At 44.9% G+C, this 12,160-nt stretch overlaps 1 protein-coding gene across 1 annotated transcript in view; it reads right to left on the bottom strand.

Annotated features, from left to right (window-relative positions):
* The window catches only part of trhde (thyrotropin releasing hormone degrading enzyme), a 150,570-nt gene that overhangs the window by 46,875 nt on the left and 91,535 nt on the right, over positions 1-12,160 (bottom strand). The gene's annotated exons all lie outside the window — the stretch shown is intronic.

Genomic DNA, 12,160 nt, shown 5'->3' with positions numbered 1-12,160 from the left:
GCAGTAAACATGTTTACTAGCTAATAACACTGACATAATGCTAATGGCTAAGCTACCTACTAAACCTGCTGTTAATACACCAGTATTAGTGTTTGCTAGATGTTAGCATTTACAAAAAAAACAGCTAGTAAACAGTGGGATTAGCATGCTACACCTAGACTTGGCTAACCATTGCATGTTAGCATGCTAACATAAGTTAGCATGGCATATCTAGCAAGATGAGGGCAGTTGTAGCATAACAACTCCAGCTAGAATTTACATTAGAGGCTAATTATGGATAAAGCTAACATGTACTTCTAGCATTAGTTATTATTTAAGCTAGCTTTAACAATTAACTACATGAAATCTACCAAATGGATTTTGATTGTTGCTGTTGACGCTGTGTGTTGCTAAAACTTTGGATTAACAAAACCAGCCGTTATTTACAGGAGACAAAGTTTGTATTATAAATATTTGGTGTTAGACGTTGAATAACGACTAAAAGTTGCAGATTTCTAACAGACTGAAATCTTTTGAGCCACTTTCTGTGCAGAAACTGACCTTTAACTTGATGAAAAGTCACAGATTGATTTTTTTATTTTATTGAGATTAAATCTTCACTTTTGTTTTTAAATTTCACCCCCAGTAAAAGTAAAAAGATGAGCAGATTTATGGTTTGAACTGATTAGATTTTACTCTTATTGCTCCTTTTTCATGTTTTTTTTTATGAACACCCAAAACTCAGTAGTTCAAGAAATAGATTACATGATTTGAGTGTAAGCGGAACAGAGCGCTTTGTCCTATATTAATGGAAAATTTGGTGGAAGTGAAAAAGTGGAAGTTTAGTGGAAGTGGTTTTGTGGTAGGAAAACCAAAACCTCATGGAAGCAAGGTAGATTTTTACTTTGATTTGACATCATTTCATTTCTTTCTTGTCATTTTGTGCCTAAACTGAGTTTTTCTGTTTTCACACCAAGCAGGAGGAAATGAGGAAGTTTTACACGGCAAAAACACTCAACCTTACGGAGTATTTTGATCCAGCTTCTAGTTCAAATATCTTAGTTCACTTGACGTAAGAAAAACTCTTAACTTACAAGTAACTTCTGAGCAAGATATATGAATTTGATTTAGGATTTATTAAAATGTTCCAGTTAAACTGGTGGATTATTGTTACAAGTTAAAAACTGGAACTTTTCCATCAATATTAAGGAAATATTGACTTAAAATCTTATATCTTGCTGAAAAATTACTTGTCAGTTTTGTTTTATTTCAAGTCTAATCAGACATTTGCACTGGAAACCTGAAAATATTTGCTAAGATTGTGTTTGTTTTGCAGTGAAAGTCCTGCAGCGATAAGTATTTTTCAAACAAACACTTGAAAACAAAGAGGAATTTTCTGCTTTAATTTTCTGCTTTCATTTTCTGCCGGCCTCCTGCCCAGATTCTCTGAGTCGTGTTGGAGCAAACCAGAGGTAAAGTTTAATAAAAAGATAAGGCTGAACTCTGCAGTATATTTCTCTTTTCCTGCCTGAATCTGAATGTTAATGTCCACAGTGACACACGGGCCACAGAAAACGGAAAACAAACCTCCTGTCTCCTGCTGCAGGTTCAGTTTGAGACCTACTGAACACGAAAAAGTCTCTGTTTGCATTATTTTGTCTGGGGCTGAAACAGATTTAGTCTGGAGCCTCAGATGGCGCGGCGCTCGTGGAGCAAACCGTTTCCAGGTGGATTTGTTGTGTGGGTGAAGGAGGATCAGCGGCGGAGCGACAGCAGAAACTTCAGTGGAGAGCAGGAAGCTGTGAGGAGGAAACCAGACGCTGCCTGTTGTCTCCATGATCATTGTTTACGCAGAAACCGCATGAAGGAGGAGCAGAAAAACCAAAACTCACTGTTGATTCCTCTGTTTTTGTCATGTTTGATTTCATTTTTTTACGTTTTGCAATAATTTATGTTGTTCTTTTGAGTATATTTATCATTTAAAATTCAGATTGCCGTTTCTGTGTCTCATTTTTCACTTCAACGTGTCTGCAGGTGATGATCCATGCAGTTCAGTGACGCATTAAGCATCAGACTAATGCAAAACGGTAATGGCAAAACATGCTAGTTTGAGAAAAAACTGGCTTTTCTCTGCATCTAAATATAATTTAAGTTTTACAAAGAAGAAAAAATACAAATAAAGAAGAAGAAAAGCAGAAACGGCTCGGTGGAGACGTTACAGGACCAGATTCATTAAACTGAAGTGAAACAGAAACAAATCAAAACTTTCCTCATCTTCTGGGTCTGTTAATAAATCACAACAGAAACACGTTTATGTTTTAATATGCAGAACAGACGCATCAAACTAGCTCACAGGAAAACCTGGAGGTGTGTTTCAAGTTAATGTTTTTAATTTCTACCAATCTGACAGGAAGCAGGAAAAGCTGCTTGACCAGCTAACCCTAACCCTAACCCTATACCAGAAGATTTTAGATTTTACTTCAGTTAAAAAAACTTAAAAGCAGCTCCACTTTATTAAAGATCGTCTTAGATTTTTTTATTTGTCTATTTTCAGCAGCATTTTGTCTCTTTAAAATTAACTTGCTGTAGTCGTTTGTTGTTCTTGGTTGCCGTGGAAACGGCTCATTAAAATGATTTAAAGTGTCATTCTCCTTTGTTGCTTCCAAGTCTCTGCAGTTACTGTGGGAGTAAAGACTTTAATTAGGCCAAATTAGTTTAACTTCCTTCAGTGGCAAACTGAGTCAAACCCCCAACGATTAAAACGCCCACAAATACAAAACAGGAAATGTATGGAATCCCATTCATGTAAACATCTGAACAAAGAGACTCTATAATTCTAAGTATTTGTAGCTTCATTAATGAAATGTTGTTAATAACTTATTGAATTAATAAACATCAGAGGTTGTTTTTGTTAGAAATCTCAACAAGCTGCAAACGTCACATTTTAGACGTGAAGAATCAGCAGCAACACGAGAAAAGTTGGATTATATTCCTGTAATCTGTGGATTATTAATAATAATATTGATCTGGACTTGAAACATTTTCCTGTTTTTTTATTAAAATGATTAGAAAACAAATTATTTGACCATTTTCAGGTGAAATCATAACTATATAAAGCCAGCCTGGTGTTCTGCTGAATCAGAACCGACAGAATCTGAAATGTTCACCAAACATCAGAATCAAAATGTTCCACCAGAACCGAAGTGATTCATTTTTAACTTAAATCTCTTCCTCTGCAGTAAAACTTCCTGTTGGTGTTGAACAAACCGCCGCTGATCTGCTGAACGTTTGAGTTTCGTCTTACTTCTCATCCGCCTGGTCGCCATCGCTCCAAGTGGGTCAGTAAGTTTTTGGTTTGCTGAAGCTTCCAGACAAACAGAGAACACAATTAATTTTACTCTGGGGAGGTTTTCAGCTTCACGGTGACAGAAATAAAATCTCCTCGTGTTTCTTTCTGGTAATTAAAGATGACAAACGACACGGCCGTCTTGATTGGCTGTTTCGCTCTCCCAGGCTGAGCCTCATTAAAACATGAAAACGCCTCCAGCAGGTCGGACGTTTCTGCTGAGGAGGTTGACGGAGGCTGCTGCCGCGAGATCCTGTTGTCATGGATGCAGTGGTGCATTGTGGGTGGGGGTTCACGAGCCGCAGCCGGAGAGGAAGACGAGAAACATGATGAGTCGGTGGAAAAATGTTTCCAGCAAACAACAACAACTCTGCTCAATATTCATGTTTTCTTCTGTTCATCCTGATCATTATTGATTATAGATAATAAAAACACAAAATTAGAATCTCAGGAAACTACAACTTTACATAAGACCAAAGAAAATGTAATTATTTCGACATTCCTTCACTTTGACGTCATTAGAAAGATTAGAGAATCTGTAAATAACTCCAAATATCCAGAGAGAAATGTTTTTGGTTGCTATAGTAACAAATATATATATTTCATTAACATTTTCTGATGTATCTGAATGACACATTTTCATATTATTTTAATAGGGCCTTTGTTTTTAAGTTTAGGGTTTGTCTCTCCCAGTTCAAACAGTAAAGATGGAAACGTTTCTCTAAAATGGATCAATGGACTGAACTGGTCCAGAACTTTTCCAGTCATTTTGTCCACTAAGATTCAGTCACCCAGTCGCACAAACAAACTCATTTATACACACCACTGTTTTTCAGTCCTTCCAGGATTTCATAATGTTTTTGCAATATATTGATTTTTTAAAAATATTTGCAAGAAATTTTGCAATATATATATATATGACTGTAAATGTGACTTTTAATTACTTGCAAATAATCGATAACAGACTCAAACTTGACATCAAGTGTAGAAGTAAAACGTACTGCCACCTACAGGAGGGAGTTAGTATCACATAAAACCAACGTTTTGATCATTTTTCTGGAAAACTTTCAGTTTGTGAATTTCCACAATCAGTAAAACCAGAAGAACTGACTGATGTAATCTGGCTAATGTAAACGGATAAAAACCACTTTGATTTGATTAATAAAATAATATTTAAACACACAACTGGTTCTATTTATGCATTTGTCTGGAGTCTAGGGGCCACATAATCCGCCTGTGGCGGGCCGGATTTGGCCCCCGGACCTCGTGTTTGACACACATACTTTACTCAATAGCTTCAGAGTTACGTAGAAAATTATTAACTTAATTTATATTTGTCTCTGTGCTTTTGCAGCAAACCTCGGCGTCTTCCTGCAGCTTCATTAGTTATTGACAAAAGCTTTGAGTCCTAATCTGTGTTTTCAAGCCAAATCGTCTTAAATTCACTGGAGGAGTGAATTTATGGATGTGGTTAAATAAAAACAACATAAAGTCTTTAAGCAGCGGATCAGCCTGAATATTCTGGAGATTTTCTTTGACGGCGTGGTTCAGGACGCACCAATCAGTTTTTTTAAATAATTCACAGATTTACAGGGACTGTGAAAATGAGCTGCAGGTTCCCAGAGAGGGAAAAGTACATGATGCATTTAAAGACCAAACATAGTGGGAATTCTCTCTACTGGCCTCCGACTGGCTGTTCGGCTCATTTTGACTATCAGACGAGGAACAAACAAAAGCTGCCATTTTTTTTGACAAGAAAAAAAATGTACTGCATTTATTTTAAGACTCATTATGTAAAATCTTGGTGTATCTTAACTATTAAAGGCCTGAAATTAGGATAATTAAATGTAAGACCTTGCAGAAACCTGGTAAATAATTCAAACTAGAGATAAAAAAGATTAATTTGTTTCAACGTCTCTACCTTCGTTCTTCTCTCCCTTCGTCTTCGTCATCGTTTTTGTTTTACTCTCTTCTGGAACAAAGCGGATCCGTGCCTTTGATCATCGTCTCCTTCCCCTCTTCTGGCTCTGGCTGATAAATATTCATCCAGCGGAGGGACTGGGTCTGATTCTCGCTCTGTTTGGGTTGAGATCCTCGCAGCGTCGTCACAGCCAGACGAGTCCTGCTGGTCGTTTGGCTCCTAAACTGTTTATTTCCACACATCTGTGGAGCCACCAAGTCTCAGAGTCATCAGTCCCGACTGGATCCATGTTAGGGTAACGGAAAAAAATCTATTTTCTTTTGAAATCGACTCCCTGGAAATCTTGTTTGTTTTGGGATTTAAGCTGGAAGTCTGTCAACTTGGTTATAGATTTAGAGGCGATGCTGAAGATGCCAGCAGGAATAACTGCAACGCTGTGAAAAAGTTATTTGCTTCTTTCTTGTCCCAGAAACGTTTCAGATCAACAGAAAACTACCATCCATCACTGCTGTGACTATTTTATCAAGGAATCTATTTAAAAGGATCAGATAAAATGCAGGAGGCAAAAATATTACCAAACCCCAACGTATGGATTTATCTAAGAAGCAGATAGAAAAGAAAAAGACACAAAGTTGTTCTAAGGCTCTGCTGCTGCAGAATCACAAGAGATCAGAAACGACTCATCCAGGAGGAACCAGATTAGAATCTAAGGATGTTTTCACACTGCACTGTTTGGTAGATTTCATTTGAAACCAAAATCACATCATCTGCTCCACCTCCAGCTGCTGTGGTTCTCTGAGTCAAACCAACCTGTTCCCCTCCTGGCCTGTGGGGGCGCTGCACCAAGAACCACTGAAGAAAACGACAAAAACCTCTGAAGACACTGAGAGCAACTTCCTTCTTCATGAAATGGAAATAAAAATGGAGGCATCAGATTTTAACAGTTTGAGGATTTCTCTTTAGTCTTTGGCTAAAGACCAGAAGACATTTCTCCTGCTAGCGCTAGGCTAGCATGCTAGCTTTGGTTGTATTTACCCAGAATGCCTTGTGCTGTAGTCCACTTCCTGCTTTTAGAGTGGCCTCCGGTCTGGTTGGCGTTCAATAATGAATAATAACTTTAATAAGAATATAAATCGTTTAATGCTGAGACATTGTAGTTTAATTTCTTCTGTTGTATGCCCCTCTCCTTGGGCTGCCACTTTATCGTGGTGGAGGGGTTTGAGTGCCCCAATGATCCTAGGAGCTATGCTGTCTGAGGCTTCATGCCCCTGGTAGGGTCACCCAAGGCAGACAGGTCCTAGATGAGGGACCAGATAAAGCGCAGCCTGAAGACCCCAATGATGAACGGCAACTTTGGATTTGGCGTTCCCTCGCCCAGACGCGGGTCACCAGGGTCCCACTCTGAAGCCAGGCCTGGAGGGTGGGCATGATGGCGAGCGCCTGGTGGCCGGGCTTTTACCCATGGAGCCCGACTGGGCTCAGCTCAAAGAGGAAACATGGGTCCCCCCTCCCATGGGTCGACCACCTATGAGAGAGGCCAAAGGGGTCGGGTGCAGTGTGTGATGGGTGGCGGCCAAGGGAGGGGACCCTGGCGGTCCGATCCTCGGTTGCAGAAGCTGGCTCTTGGGACATGGAATGTCATCTCTCTGGTGGGGAAGGAGCCAGAGCTAGTGTGTGAGGTTGAGAGGTTCTGGCTAAAAATAGTCGGTCTCACCTCGATGCATGGCTCTGGTTCTGGAACCAGTCACCTTGAGAGGGGCTGGACATACTTCCACTTTGGAGTTGCCCAAGGTGAGAGGCGTCGGGCAGGAGTGGGCATACTTGTTGCTCCCCATCTTGGCGCCTGTACGTTGGGGTTTACCCCGGTGAACGAGAGGGTAGCCTCCCTCCGCCTACAGGTGGGGGGACGGATCCTGACTGTTGTTTGTGCTTACGGGCCGAACGACAGTTCAGATTACCCACCCTTCTTGGAGTCTTTAGAGGGGGTACTGGAGAGTGCCCCTCCTGGGGACTCCCTTGTTCTGCTGGGGGACTTCAACGCTCACGTGAGAATGACACTTTAAGCAACAAAGGAGAATGACACTTTAAATCATTTTAATGAGCCGTTTCAACGGCAACCAAGAACAATGACAGTGAGACCTGGAGGGGTGTGGTTGGGAGGAACGGCCCCCCAGATCTGAACTTGAGTGGTGTTCTGTTGTTGGACTTCTGTGCTCGTCATGGATTGTCCATAACAAACACCATGTTCAAGCATAAGGGTGTCCATATGTGCACTTGGCACCAGGACGGGAAATGCTAAAAGCACGGAACTCAGCCTTCAAGTCTGGCGACAAGGAGGCACTGAGGACAGCGAGAGCCAACTTGAACCGTGCTATCAGATTAGCAAAGCGAACCCACAGTCAGAAAATACAGGAGTTCTTCCACGACACCAGCAACACCAGGAGTATGTGGCAAGGCATAAAGGTGATCACAGATTACAATCCATCCTCCCCCCCAATGGGTGAAGTTGATGCTGACTTTCTAAATGGACTCAATAACTTCTTTGGGAGGTTCGAGGCACTGAACAGTACTCCGGCAAAGAAAACTGTTCCCCACCAGGAAGAGGAGGCACTCTGCCTGGACACAGCCGATGTGTTGAAGACTCTGAAAAGAGTCAACCCACGGAAGGCCCCAGGCCCCGACAACATACCTGGGCGGGTGTTCAGGGAATGCGCAGGTCAGCTGCCTGGTGTCCTAACAGACATTTTTAACACCTCACTGGACCAAGCCACAGTGCCAGCCTGTCTCAAAACTGCCTCCATCATTCCGGTGCCAAAGAAACCTCAAGTCACCTCTTTTAACGATTACCGGCCTGTGGCACTGACTCCCATCATGATGAAGTGCTTTGAAAGGCTGGTAAAAGAACACATCGTCTCCAGACTCCCCTCCACATTCGACCCGTTCCAGTTTGCCTACCGCCGAAACCGCTCCAATGAGGACGCCATCTCCTCCGCCCTACACCTGAGCCTGGCTCACCTGGAGGAGAAGAACACTCATGTGCGGATGTTGTTCCTGGACTTCAGCTCAGCGTTCAACACAATCATCCCACAGCATCTGGAAGAAAAACTGGGACACCTGGGCTTCAGCACCCCCCTGCGCAACTGGCTGCTAGACTTCCTCACCGACAGACCTCAGTCAGTCTGGATCGGACAACACACCTCCGAGGTCATCACCCTCAGCACAGGCTCCCGTTAGGGCTGCGTCCTGAGCCCTCTGCTGTTCACTCTGATGACACACGACTGCGCCCCCAGGTTCGCCACCAATCACATCGTGAAGTTCGCGGACGACACAACGGTGGTGGGCCTCATCAGAGACGACAACGACCTGGACTACAGAGAGGAGGTGGAGCAGCTGGTGGACTGGTGCAGAGACAACAGCCTGATCCTGAACGCTGACAAGACGAAGGAGATGATTGTCGACTTCAGGAAGAACCGGCCCAGCCACGCTCCACTGCTCATCAACAGCTCGGCTGTGGAGGTGGTCAGCAGCACCAAATTCCTGGGGGTGCACATCACAAACGACCTCACCTGGACTGTAAACACCACGTCTCTGGTCAAGAGGGCACAGAAACGCTTGTATTTCCTGCGGAGGATGAGAAGAGCACACCTGCCCCCGCCCATCCTCAAGATGTTCTACAGAAGCACCTTATAGAGCATTCTGACCAGCTGCCTCTCTGTGTGGTGTGGAGGCTGCAGCGCCTCTGACTGGAAGAACGTGAGGAGAGTGGTGCGGACAGCAGAGAGGATCATCGGGGCCCCCCTTCCCTCCATTCAGGACATTTCATCCCAGCGCTGCGTGTCCCGAGGCCGAAACATCGACAGTGACCCCTCACACCCCCACCATGGACTGTTCTCCCTGCTGCCCTCTGGAAAGAGGTTCTGCAGCATCCGGTGCAGGTCCACCTGGTTCCGAAACAGCTTTTTCCCACTTGCCATCAGACTGCTGAACTCTTAACTGGACTGCACTCAAAAACTGGTCTCCACTTCATACCTTGCACATGTACATAGCTAAATAACTTCCATTTTACTGTCAGTCCTGCACTTTATATTTTATATTCATATTTTATACTGTATTTTATTTTATTCTGGAGTAACCTCACAACATTGGAACCTCAAAACATTGTCCTGAGCAGTATGCAACGAAATTCCGTTCCGTATACACCCTGTGCATGCAAAATGACAATAAAGTCAGTCTAAGTCTAAGTGTAAGGACACCCTCGGCAGCAGTTCGATGATCGACTTTGTCATCGTTTCATCAGATCTGCGGCCGTATGTCTTGGACACTCGGGTGAAGAGAGGTGCGGAGCTGTCCACTGACCATACCTGGTGGTGAGTTGGCTCCGGTGGTGGGGGAGAAAGCCGGTCAGACCTGGCAGGCCCAAACATGTTGTGAGGGTCTGCTGAGAACGTCTGGTGGAATCCCCTGTGAGACGGAGCTTTGACTCCCATCTCCGGCAAAACTTCAAACACGTTCCGGGGGAGATGGGGGACATGGAGTCTGAGTGGACCGTGTTCCGTGCCTCCATTGTCGATGAGGCTTACCGGAGCTTTGGTCGCAAGGTTGTCGGTGCCTGTCGCGGCGGCAACCCTCAAACCCGTTGGTGGACACCTTCGGTGAGGGATGCCGTCAGACTGAAGAAGGAGTCCTATTGGGCCTTTTTGGCCTGTGGGACCCCGGAAGCAGCTGATGGGTACCGGCGGGTGAAGCAGCATGCAGCTCGGGTGGTTGCTGATGCAAAACCTCGGGCGTGGGAGGAGTTTGGAGAGACCATGGAGAAAGACGTCTGTACGGCTTCTGGTCCACCATCTGGCGTCTCAGGAGGGGGAAGCAATACGGCACCACACTGTTTACAGTGGGGATGGTGTGCTGCTGACCTCTACTCAGGACATTGTGGGCCGGTGGGCAGAATACTTCGAAGACCTCCTCAATCCCACCAACATGCCTTCCATTGAGGAAGCTGAGCCTGGGAACTCTGGGTTGGGCTCTCCAATCTCTGGGGACGAGGTCGCCGAGGTGGTTGAGAAGCTCCTCGGTGGCAAGGCTCCGGGGGTGGATGAGATCCGCCCGGAGTTCCTTAAGGTTCTGGATATTGTAGGGTTGTGTTGGCTGACGCGACTCTGCAATATCGCATGGACATCGGGGGCAGTTCCCCTGGATTGGCAGACTGGGGTGGTGGTCCCCCTGTTCAAAGTCCCCCGGAGTCAAAGTCTAGTCCGCACTGCCGGCAGTAAGTCGGGCTCGTTTCCGGCGAGAATTGGACTCCGCCAGGGCTGCCCTTTATCACCGATTCTGTTCATTACTTTCATGGACAGAATTTCTAGGCGCAGCCAAGGTGTTGAAGGGATCCGTTTGGTGGCCTTAGGATCTCATCTCTGCTTTTTGCAGACGATGTGGTCCTTTTGGCTTCATCAGGCCGTGATCTGCAGCTCTCGCTGGAGCGGTTTGCAGCTGAGTGTGAAGCGGCTGGGATGAGGATCAGTGCCTCCAAATCCGAGGCCATGGTCTTGAGCTGGAAAAGGGTAGAGTGCCTTCTCCAGGTAAGGGGGGGTGTCCTGCCCCAGGTGGAGGAGTTCAAGTATCTCGGGATCTTGTTCACGAATGGGGGAAGAAGGGAGCGGGAGATCGACAAGCGGATTGATGCAGCGTCTGCCATCAAGCGGGCGCTGTACCGGTCCGTTGTGGTGAAGAAAGAGCTGAGCCAAAAAGCGAAGCTCTCAATTTACCATTCGATCTACGTTCCCACCCTCATCTATGGTCATGAGCTTTGGGTCGTGACCGAAAGAACGAGATTGCAAATACAAGCGGCTGAAATGGGTTTTCTCCGCAGGGTGGCTGGGCTCTCCCTTAGAGATAGGGTGAGAAGCTCAGTCATCAGGGAGGGACTCAGAGTAGAGCCGCTGCTCCTTCACATCGAGAGGAGCCAGTTGAGGTGGCTTGGGGCATCTGGTCAGGATGCCTCCTGGACTCCTCCCTGGTGAGGTGTTCATGTCCCACCGGGAGGAGGCCCCGGGGAAGACCCAGGACACGCTGGAGGGACTGTGTGTCTCGGCTGGCCTGGGAACGCCTCGGGATTCCCCCGGAGGAGATGGAAGAAGTGGCCGGGGAGAGGGAAGTCTGGGCCTCCCTTCTGAAGCTGCTACCCCCACGACCCGACCTCGGATAAGCGGAAGAAGATGGATGGATGGATGGATGGATGGATGTATTATTAAAAATTAAGTATTTAAATATCGTCTGCCATATTTAAATTGGTTGGGTTGTTTGAGTTTATTATTTCTGTTTATTAGTTTCCATTCTTTGATTAGATCAGTCATGTTTGTTTTTATTTTCTTTAGTCCTTACTTAATTTCTCCAGTTTTTTTAATCTTATGTTTAGTTATTATAGGTTATATTTTCCTCGTTACTCAGTATTACCCTCGTTTGCCCCTGTGCCATTTCTCTCTCTCTCCTCTGCCTGAAACTTGTTTCTATCTATTTATTCCTTCTTCTCTAATCAAACTCACCATAAAACCTTTTCTCATTTCCTCCTGTTAAATCCTGTTTCTTTCTGCTGGCTTTCTGTTCTTGGTTCTTGTGGTTTTTGTTTCTGTGTTCTCTGTTATTTTTCTGTTTTTGCTCCGAAGTTTTTTTTGAAACATGAAAATCAACTCCACGTCTTTTTTTCCTGCAGCATTATAATTATCAACCTCATCATGTCAGTGTCTGTCTGGCTCTCATTACTGTTGTCTTGTTGCCAAGCAGAAACCCAGCAGGTTTATTTTCACCAGTGGAGAGTTGGTGCTGTAATTCAGAGGCGATGTGGTCCGAACCTCGGCCAGCATGAAGCCATGAATGTGAGAAATGAGAACGTCACACAAAAAACACATCTGGTAACAAAA

This window comes from Xiphophorus maculatus, chromosome 17 (assembly GCF_002775205.1).
Source record: "Xiphophorus maculatus strain JP 163 A chromosome 17, X_maculatus-5.0-male, whole genome shotgun sequence".
NCBI lineage: Eukaryota > Metazoa > Chordata > Actinopteri > Cyprinodontiformes > Poeciliidae > Xiphophorus > Xiphophorus maculatus.
This window is presented reverse-complemented; position numbering and strand designations above follow the sequence as displayed.